At 50.1% G+C, this 7,808-nt stretch overlaps 1 protein-coding gene across 1 annotated transcript in view; it reads right to left on the minus strand.

Moving 5' to 3' along the window:
- The window catches only part of DUSP13A (dual specificity phosphatase 13A), a 41,976-nt gene that overhangs the window by 29,422 nt on the left and 4,746 nt on the right, over positions 1-7,808 (minus strand). The gene's annotated exons all lie outside the window — the stretch shown is intronic.

Genomic DNA, 7,808 nt, shown 5'->3' on the forward strand with positions numbered 1-7,808 from the left:
GGGTACAGCTGTGAGTAGTGGAGACCACTGGGAGCAGGAGATTGCAGCAGGTAACAGGAACAATGATGCAGGCCTCTGCAAGGAGAAGGTTGTGTAGAAAGCCAGTGCATCAGAAAAAACAAGTCCTGTTTGGCATAATAAACTGAGGTTTAGGATAAACTCCTTCAATGTAAGCATATAGCATAACGAAGCCCTAATAGGGTTAGGGGACTAGTACCTAATGCCAGCGTCACCATAAATAAATAGTACAGACCAACGTCCCAAATATCAGAGAAAAAAGGGGTACAGCGACCCACAAAGTGAACTCACTCAGTTTCTCCTGTAGTATCCAATCTCAGAATCTTCATAGGCTGCAATCTCCCAGGTGATGGCAGGAACAGGTAGGAAAATAAGGCAGTGCACTGCCCAAAGTAACAGAAGGAGGCTCACGGTTTTAAGCAACAAAAAATAGATTTATTACATAAAAAGTGGACAAAAGGGACCCCCTAGGCCACAGCAGGGGTCCACCAACTAGTTTCAGGCAAAAATGCCCTTTATCAAGGTGTCAAGTGCACTGCCCAAAGTAACAGAAGGAGGCTCACGGTTTTAAGCAACAAAAAATAGATTTATTACATAAAAAGTGACATCCCGGGAGTCTCCGCTCGCCGGATCAAGAAACCTGTCAAAGAGGAAGAAGAGCCACCCAAGTCGCCCTCAACGAAAGGCCGGACTTCGGGGAGATCCTCCCCCACTTACCCAAGACGACTGGATCCTACAGATATCGTCTGCTATGGCTGTGGACAGAAAGGCCATTTCTCCAGAGAGTGCCCTGATGGAGTCACCCAAGAAAACGCCCAGTAAAGGAAGCCCGGCTAGGTCCATGATCTGTCGGATACAGACCACAGAAGCCAAGACATCCGAGGCCACCCCTGCGCCTCCCGAAGCTCCTACTGACCTAAGCCCAGACGATGGAATTCCGGCCGGGGATGGTTACTGTCAGGTAGGCCCCTCTGCCATCGTGCGTGTGGTAGTAGAAGGAGTCTATGCCTCTGCTTTACTGGACACCGGGTCCCAAGTGACCATAATGTACCGACCATTCTACGACCAACACCTTAAGCACTGTCCCCTGCGGTCGGCGGAACATATGAAGGTGAGGGGGTTGAGCAATGGGATCCTGAGATCGCAATGGGATTGTGAGAATTCAACTGGAGATACTTCAATTGAATACCGGCAAGAAACATCCCATGCATGTGGAGGCAATGGTATGCCCGAAGCCTCAAGGACAGTGTCAGTACCCGGTCATCTTGGGAACGAATACGGATATAGTGCGAGCTGTAATCAGGGCCTACCTGAGAGAGACCAATGAATTGCCAATGGCCAATCCACTCCTTGACCCTGTACTTAGAGAGGAGTGCAACAGAGTATATGCCTTAGAGCGTCACGGGGACCTCTACAATCGTCAATGCGGACTGACGACCATTTTACCAGGGGGAGTGCAACGCATGGCCGTCTGGTGCTGTTATCCGGATCGTGATGAGACCGATCATCTGTTCTCTCTGGAGAGTGCCCCTGAGGAAGAGACCCAGAGAGGGTATAGGGTAATACCCGAAGTGAGAGAGTGGATGACCAGAATTCCTCTACGAACCTACGTGTCTGTTCAAAATATCTCTCCATTTCCGATGGACATTGATGTAGGACAAAGTCTGGGCAGCATATATCCCGTCAGCCCGGTAGAAACAGTGCCCCAGGTGAACGCCGCTGCAGTGGGTGAGCAGTTAGTCGATCTGGACTTCAACTTCGGAGACTCGACGCTGCCAACTGAGTGGAAGGATCGACTGACGGCCAAGCTGAATGAAAGAAGGACGGTATTTTCCACCAGCAAGATGGATGTGGGCCGCAGTCGCAGTGCCCAACACACCATTAGGTTGAGTGACGCCACTCCGTTCCGTGAACGCTCTCGTCGCATCACTCCCAGGGATGTGGACGATGTAAGGAACGTCCTGAAGGAAATGGAGACCGCTGGGATATTGACGGAGTCTCTGAGTCCTTATGCATCACCCATAGTGGTGGTAAGGAAGAAGAATGGATCTGTAAGACTGTGCGTCGATTATCGAACTCTGAATAATCGTACGGTACCCAATCAATACAACCTTCCTCGCATTGAAGAGATCCTGAATGCTCTAACCGGGAGCCAATGGTTTAGTGTGCTCGACTTGCGATCTGGGTACTACCAGGTACCTATGAGTGAAGAGGACCAGGAAAAGATAGCCTTCGTCTGCCCCCTGCGCTTCTACCAATTTACGCGTATGCCCCAAGGTATATGTGGAGCTCCTGCGACCTTCCAGAGACTGATGGAGAAAACAATCGGGGACATGAACCCTCGGGAGTGTCTTGTCTACCTGGATGACATCATTGTCTTCGGGAAGACCCTGGAAGAGCACGAAGAGAGGCTGCTGAAGGTGATAGACCACCTTGGAAAAGAAGGATTGAAGTTATCCCTCGACAAGTATCGGTTTTGTCACACCTCAGTGACCTACGTGGGACACATCGTGTCTGCTCAAGGAATTGCTACCGATCCGGCCAAAGTAGAAGCGGTAGTGAACTGGCCGCGTCCCGAGAAAGTCACGGAACTGCTATCATTCCTGGGTTTCTGTGGGTATTACCGTCGCTTCGTGGAAGGGTACTCTAGTCGAGCTAAACCCCTGAACAATCTGTTGAAGATATACCCTGAGGATACCGGCAGGAAGGCCACGTCGGCCCGTCAACTGTTTGGCGATAAGTGGACGTCCGAGTGTGAGCGGGCCTTCCTGAACTTGAAGAAAAGCCTGACTGAAGCACCAGTGTTTGCGTATGCTGATCCCGAACAACCATACGTTCTGCATGTGGATGCCAGTCTCAATGGACTGGGCGCTGTCCTGCATCAGAAGCACCCCGAGGGTCTTCGGCCTGTAGCCTACATCAGCCGCAGCCTGACACCCAGTGAACAGAAGTACCCTGTACACAAGCTAGAGTTCCTGGCTCTCAAATGGGCGATCACAGAGAAACTTCATGATTACCTCTATGCGTTTGAGGTAAGGACGGATAACAATCCCCTCACGTACATCAATACTTCCGCCAAGTTGGATGCAGCAGGGCATCGATGGCTGGCAACCCTATGTAACTACAGATTCTCTCTGAAGTATAAGCCGGGGCCGTTGAACATTGGAGCTGACGCTCTATCACGACGACCAGGATTAAGTGCTACTCCCGATGATGATGAATGTGAAGAAATCCCCGGGCCAGGGATGCGAGCAATGTGTAGCATAGCGGCCGTCATCAATGATCAGGTGGCCTTCTCCGAACTACGAGTTGCAGATTCGTTAGGATGCCAGTCGCAGGCTATTCCCGCCGCCTACTGCGATCCCAAGGGAATGAACATAACCCATGACAAAGTCATAAGATGGAAAGACTTAATGGACTATCAAATGAGAGATCCAGTAATCAGCATCATTCGGCAAGCTGTTCAAAGAAAGAATCCAGCTCTACTGAAAAGTGCTCCCCGAGACCTGATCGCGTTGCTAATGCGTGAGGTGGACAAGTTCGAGATAGACAATTGCTTGCTCTATAGGGTAGTCCAATATCACAACCACCCTGATAGGCGACAACTGGTTCTACCCCAAAACTTGAAATATATGGTGTTGAAGTCTCTACATGATGAACATGGGCACCTCGGTGTAGAGAAGACTTTTGGGTTAGTCCGAGACCGGTTCTTCTGGCCCAAGATGCAGTAAGCAGTGGAACAGCACTGCCGCCGTTGTTCCCGGTGCGTCCAACGCAAGACTTTGCCTACCAGAGCAGTGCCCATGGCCCATCTCAAGAGTTCTGGTCCAATGGACCTGGTGTGTATGGACTTTTTGTGTATTGAACCCGATACCCGAGGAATCTGTAACGTGCTGGTCATCACGGACCATTACACCCGGTATGCTCAGGCCTTCCCCACAAAAGACCAGAAGGCCATCACAGTCGCAAAAATACTATGGGAGAAGTTCTTCGTTCACTACGGGCTTCCAAACCGACTTCACTCCAACCAAGGGCGAGATTTTGAGAGCACTCTGATCCAAGAATTACTCAAAATGCTGAACATCGCCAAATCCCGGACGACTCCGTACCACCCCGAAGGAGATGCTTTGCCTAAACGATTCAACAGGACCTTGTTGGACATGCTCGGAACCCTGAAGGGTGCGCAGAAAACGGAATGGAGTCGACATGTAGAAGCGTTGGTACACGCGTACAACTGTACTCGCCATGAGTCCACTGGGTTCTCCCCGTACTTCCTCATGTTTGGTCGGGAGGCAAGACTCCCAGTAGATGTGCGTCTTCGAGTATCAACGGATGGGATACACAATGCTACCCATTTCAAGTATGTGCAAAGGCTAAAGGACAGTTTGCAGCAAGCGTACCAACAGGCTGAGAAGTCTACAGCTAAACTGAATGCTGGCAATAAGAGACGATATGACAATAAAGTCAAGTATCGGGAGCTACATCCTGGGGACGCTGTGTTGCTTCGTAATCTGGGAGTCCCCGGAAAACATAAACTTGCGGACCGGTGGAGAGACGGTGTATATGAAGTAGAGTCACAGATGCCCGGCCTCCCGGTCTATCGCATCAAAGACACTGACGGCCGGGTAAAGGTTTGGCATCGTAATCACCTTCTCCCCATCCCCCAAGTGGGAGACGAAGAAGCAGAAATACTGGCCACACCGCTCAACGGTGAGTCCGACTTATCAGAGATGGGTCAAGAGACAGTAAATAACGAAACCCACTCTGAAACTCCTGAAGACCCTATGGAAGGACCCTCTCAAAGGGACTATTCCACAGAAGGGGCATCTGCCAGAGGAGCTACGGGTAAAGGGCCCCGTAGGCCAACGCCTACTAAGGTGGCACCAACATGCCAGCCTTTGGATCCACAGAGCCCGTGCTTTGTGCCTAACAGAGACTGTTCCAAGACATTTCTCCCCTCAAGGGAAGAGGCTTAGCCTCAGGACTGTACTTATTACTCCCCAGAGGGAGTTGCTGAAGAACAGCTCTGTAGGAGCCAAAGAGTCAGGTACCCTCCAAATCGGGTAACCTATGATCAAATTGGGGCACCCCATTATGAGGCTCAGCAGTGGTCTCGGAGCAAAATTCAATCCGTGATTGTGATGCTCACAGAACTGTGTAACATTGTTTAAAGTTGATGCAATGTGCTAAGTTATATTCGTATAAGATGCATTTTTATTATATAACGATGTTGTGCCATTTTCATTATATAACTGCTGTATATAGTTATGTACGTTGTGTCCCAAGCGAGGACGTTGGGGTTTTTACCAGGGGGAGGATGTCGCCAGGTCCCCCTTCTGCTTGCGGACCCCCCCCCCCTCCTGGTACTCACTGTGCTGCGGTCGGGATTAGATGCGGCCGTTCGCGGGGAGGTGTGGGGGCATGTGCGCATGCAGCGTGCTCTCCTCAGATTTGGCCGGTTGCCGGGGACGCGTGCAGCCGGTTGCTAGGGTCGCGGTCAAGTTGCGAGGTGCTCCCGGCGGTTCCCGGTGCAGGGCGCCGCCATGACAGTTCCTCGCACATGCGCAGACTGCCGATGCGACGGGAGGTCCTGATTAGCTCGCGCATGCGCAGTATAAGCGCGCGAGAATGCCACCAATGAGAGGATGGCTCTTGAATGGGACTTCAAGTCCCATGAGCCTCGGGAGCTGCCCCATGATGCCAGCGAGCCAATAGGGCTGCAGGAGCTCCCTGCTTGGAGAGAATTAGATACATTTAGAGTGCGAGGAGCACGTTAGTCAGGACCAGGACAAGCAAGGGGTAGGAGGTGAGTGCAGGGGTCAGTGACCCACTGCATTAGGCCAGCAGCCCCCCCTAGGTCCCAGTTAGGTCCGGAACCACTGTGTAGCTAGTGGTGCTATAGGGACAGGCCCTAGATAGGGACACTGCCCCATTAGCTATTTGCATAGTCAGGGACACAGCGCTGAAGCCGTGCAGCCCTGCGAGGTGGGTTCTGGGCTCAGAATGCCACCAAAGACCCTGAGACTAAGGTGATATTATCCACGCTGGAATTCACCCCACGCGGTGCGAAGGACGACGTCGGATCGGGCGGAATCCCTGTCGTAGTCTGCGGAACCCGGGGTGGGAGCCCCGGGCAGGTATCATTCTTCCAGTGCACCAACACTGTACAGCAACGCAAGAAGCACGCCTAAAGGGTGGGGGTATCACTTGGGGACACTTACGTGGAGAGTGGCCAAGGGCGTTGTATAGTGCGATTGGACACGGTGTGGGGATACACGGCGGTGGGAGCGGGGTGTATGTTATACCTTACCCAAAATGCAACGTTGAATGTTATGTATAGTAGAATATAAGTTATGCGCATATATGCAGTAAAGCCTGTCCTGTTTTACAACTGTGTGGCTACCATGATTGTTTCCTGTGAGGGCCTCCTCCCACTCCGTTGGGATCCCTCCCAGGTGGAGGCGTTGCACCACGAGATAGTAAATATATGTACCCCAGGCTCCCCAAGCGGAGGCTTAGGCTCCTGAGAGCCACACAGGTATACACAGCAGTAGTAGCGTCTGTATTCACAGGGAATACCCGTTACATATATATATATGTATATCAGTCGTTTAATAGCCACAATAGCTTCTTGTGTTTGACCTTCTCTATACCAGAATCAACGGTATAACCTACTCTAGATCTCAAGAGCCTGGGGCTTGTACACTAGGAGTTCACATACAGTATATTTTTGCGCTAAATAAAAACTATTAAATCAAATAAATAAATATTTTATCGATATATGTTATTAAAGATTCTTTTTAACTGTTTGTTTAAGTTTCGCACTGACCATACAGAAAGATATATATATATTGTATTGTATTGTATTGTATGTCTTTATTTATATAGCGCCATTAATGTACATAGCGCTTCACAGTAGTAATACATGTGGTAATCCAATAAATAACAGATAATATAAATAACAGATCATGGGAATAAGTGCTTTAGACATAAAAGTAACATTAAGGAAGAGGAGTCCCTGCTCCGAGGAGCTTACAGTCTAATTGGTAGGTAGGGAGAACGTACAGAGACAGTAGAAGGGAGTTCTGGTAAGTGCGTCTGCAGGGGGCCAAGCTTTATGTATCATTTGTTCAGAACATCCACAGTGCTATTCATATGCATCTTTAAGCAAGTGTGTCTTAAGTTGGGTCTTAAAGGTGGATAGAGAGGGTGCTAGTCGGGTACTGAGGGGAAGGGCATTCCAGAGGTGAGGGGCAGTCAATGAAAAAGGTTTAAGGCGGGAGAGGGCTTTAGATACAAAGGGGGTAGAAAGAAGACATCCTTGAGAAGAACGCAAGAGTCTGGATGGTGCATAACGAGAAATTAGGGCTGAGATGTAAGGAGGGGCAGAAGAGTGTAAAGCTTTAAAAGTGAGGAGAAGAATGGAGTGTGAGATGCGGGATTTGATCGGAAGCCAGGAGAGGGATTTCAGGAGGGGAGATGCTGAGACAGATCTAGGAAAGAGTAGAGTGATTCTGGCAGCAGCGTTTAGGATAGATTGTAGGGGAGACAGGTGAGAGGCAGGAAGGCCGGACAGCAGGAGGTTACAGTAATCGAGACGGGAGAGAATGAGGGCCTGAGTCAGAGTTTTAGCAGTCGGGCAACAGAGGAAAGGGCATATCTTTGTTATATTGCGGAGGAAAAAGCAACAGGTTTTAGAAACATTCTGAATGTGAGGGGCAAATGTGAGAGAGGAGTCGAGTGTGACCCCAAGGCAGCGTGCTTATATATATATAAACGATTCTGTACTG

The sequence above is a fragment of the Ascaphus truei genome, chromosome 8, assembly GCF_040206685.1.
Source record: "Ascaphus truei isolate aAscTru1 chromosome 8, aAscTru1.hap1, whole genome shotgun sequence".
In the NCBI taxonomy this organism is placed as follows: domain Eukaryota; kingdom Metazoa; phylum Chordata; class Amphibia; order Anura; family Ascaphidae; genus Ascaphus; species Ascaphus truei.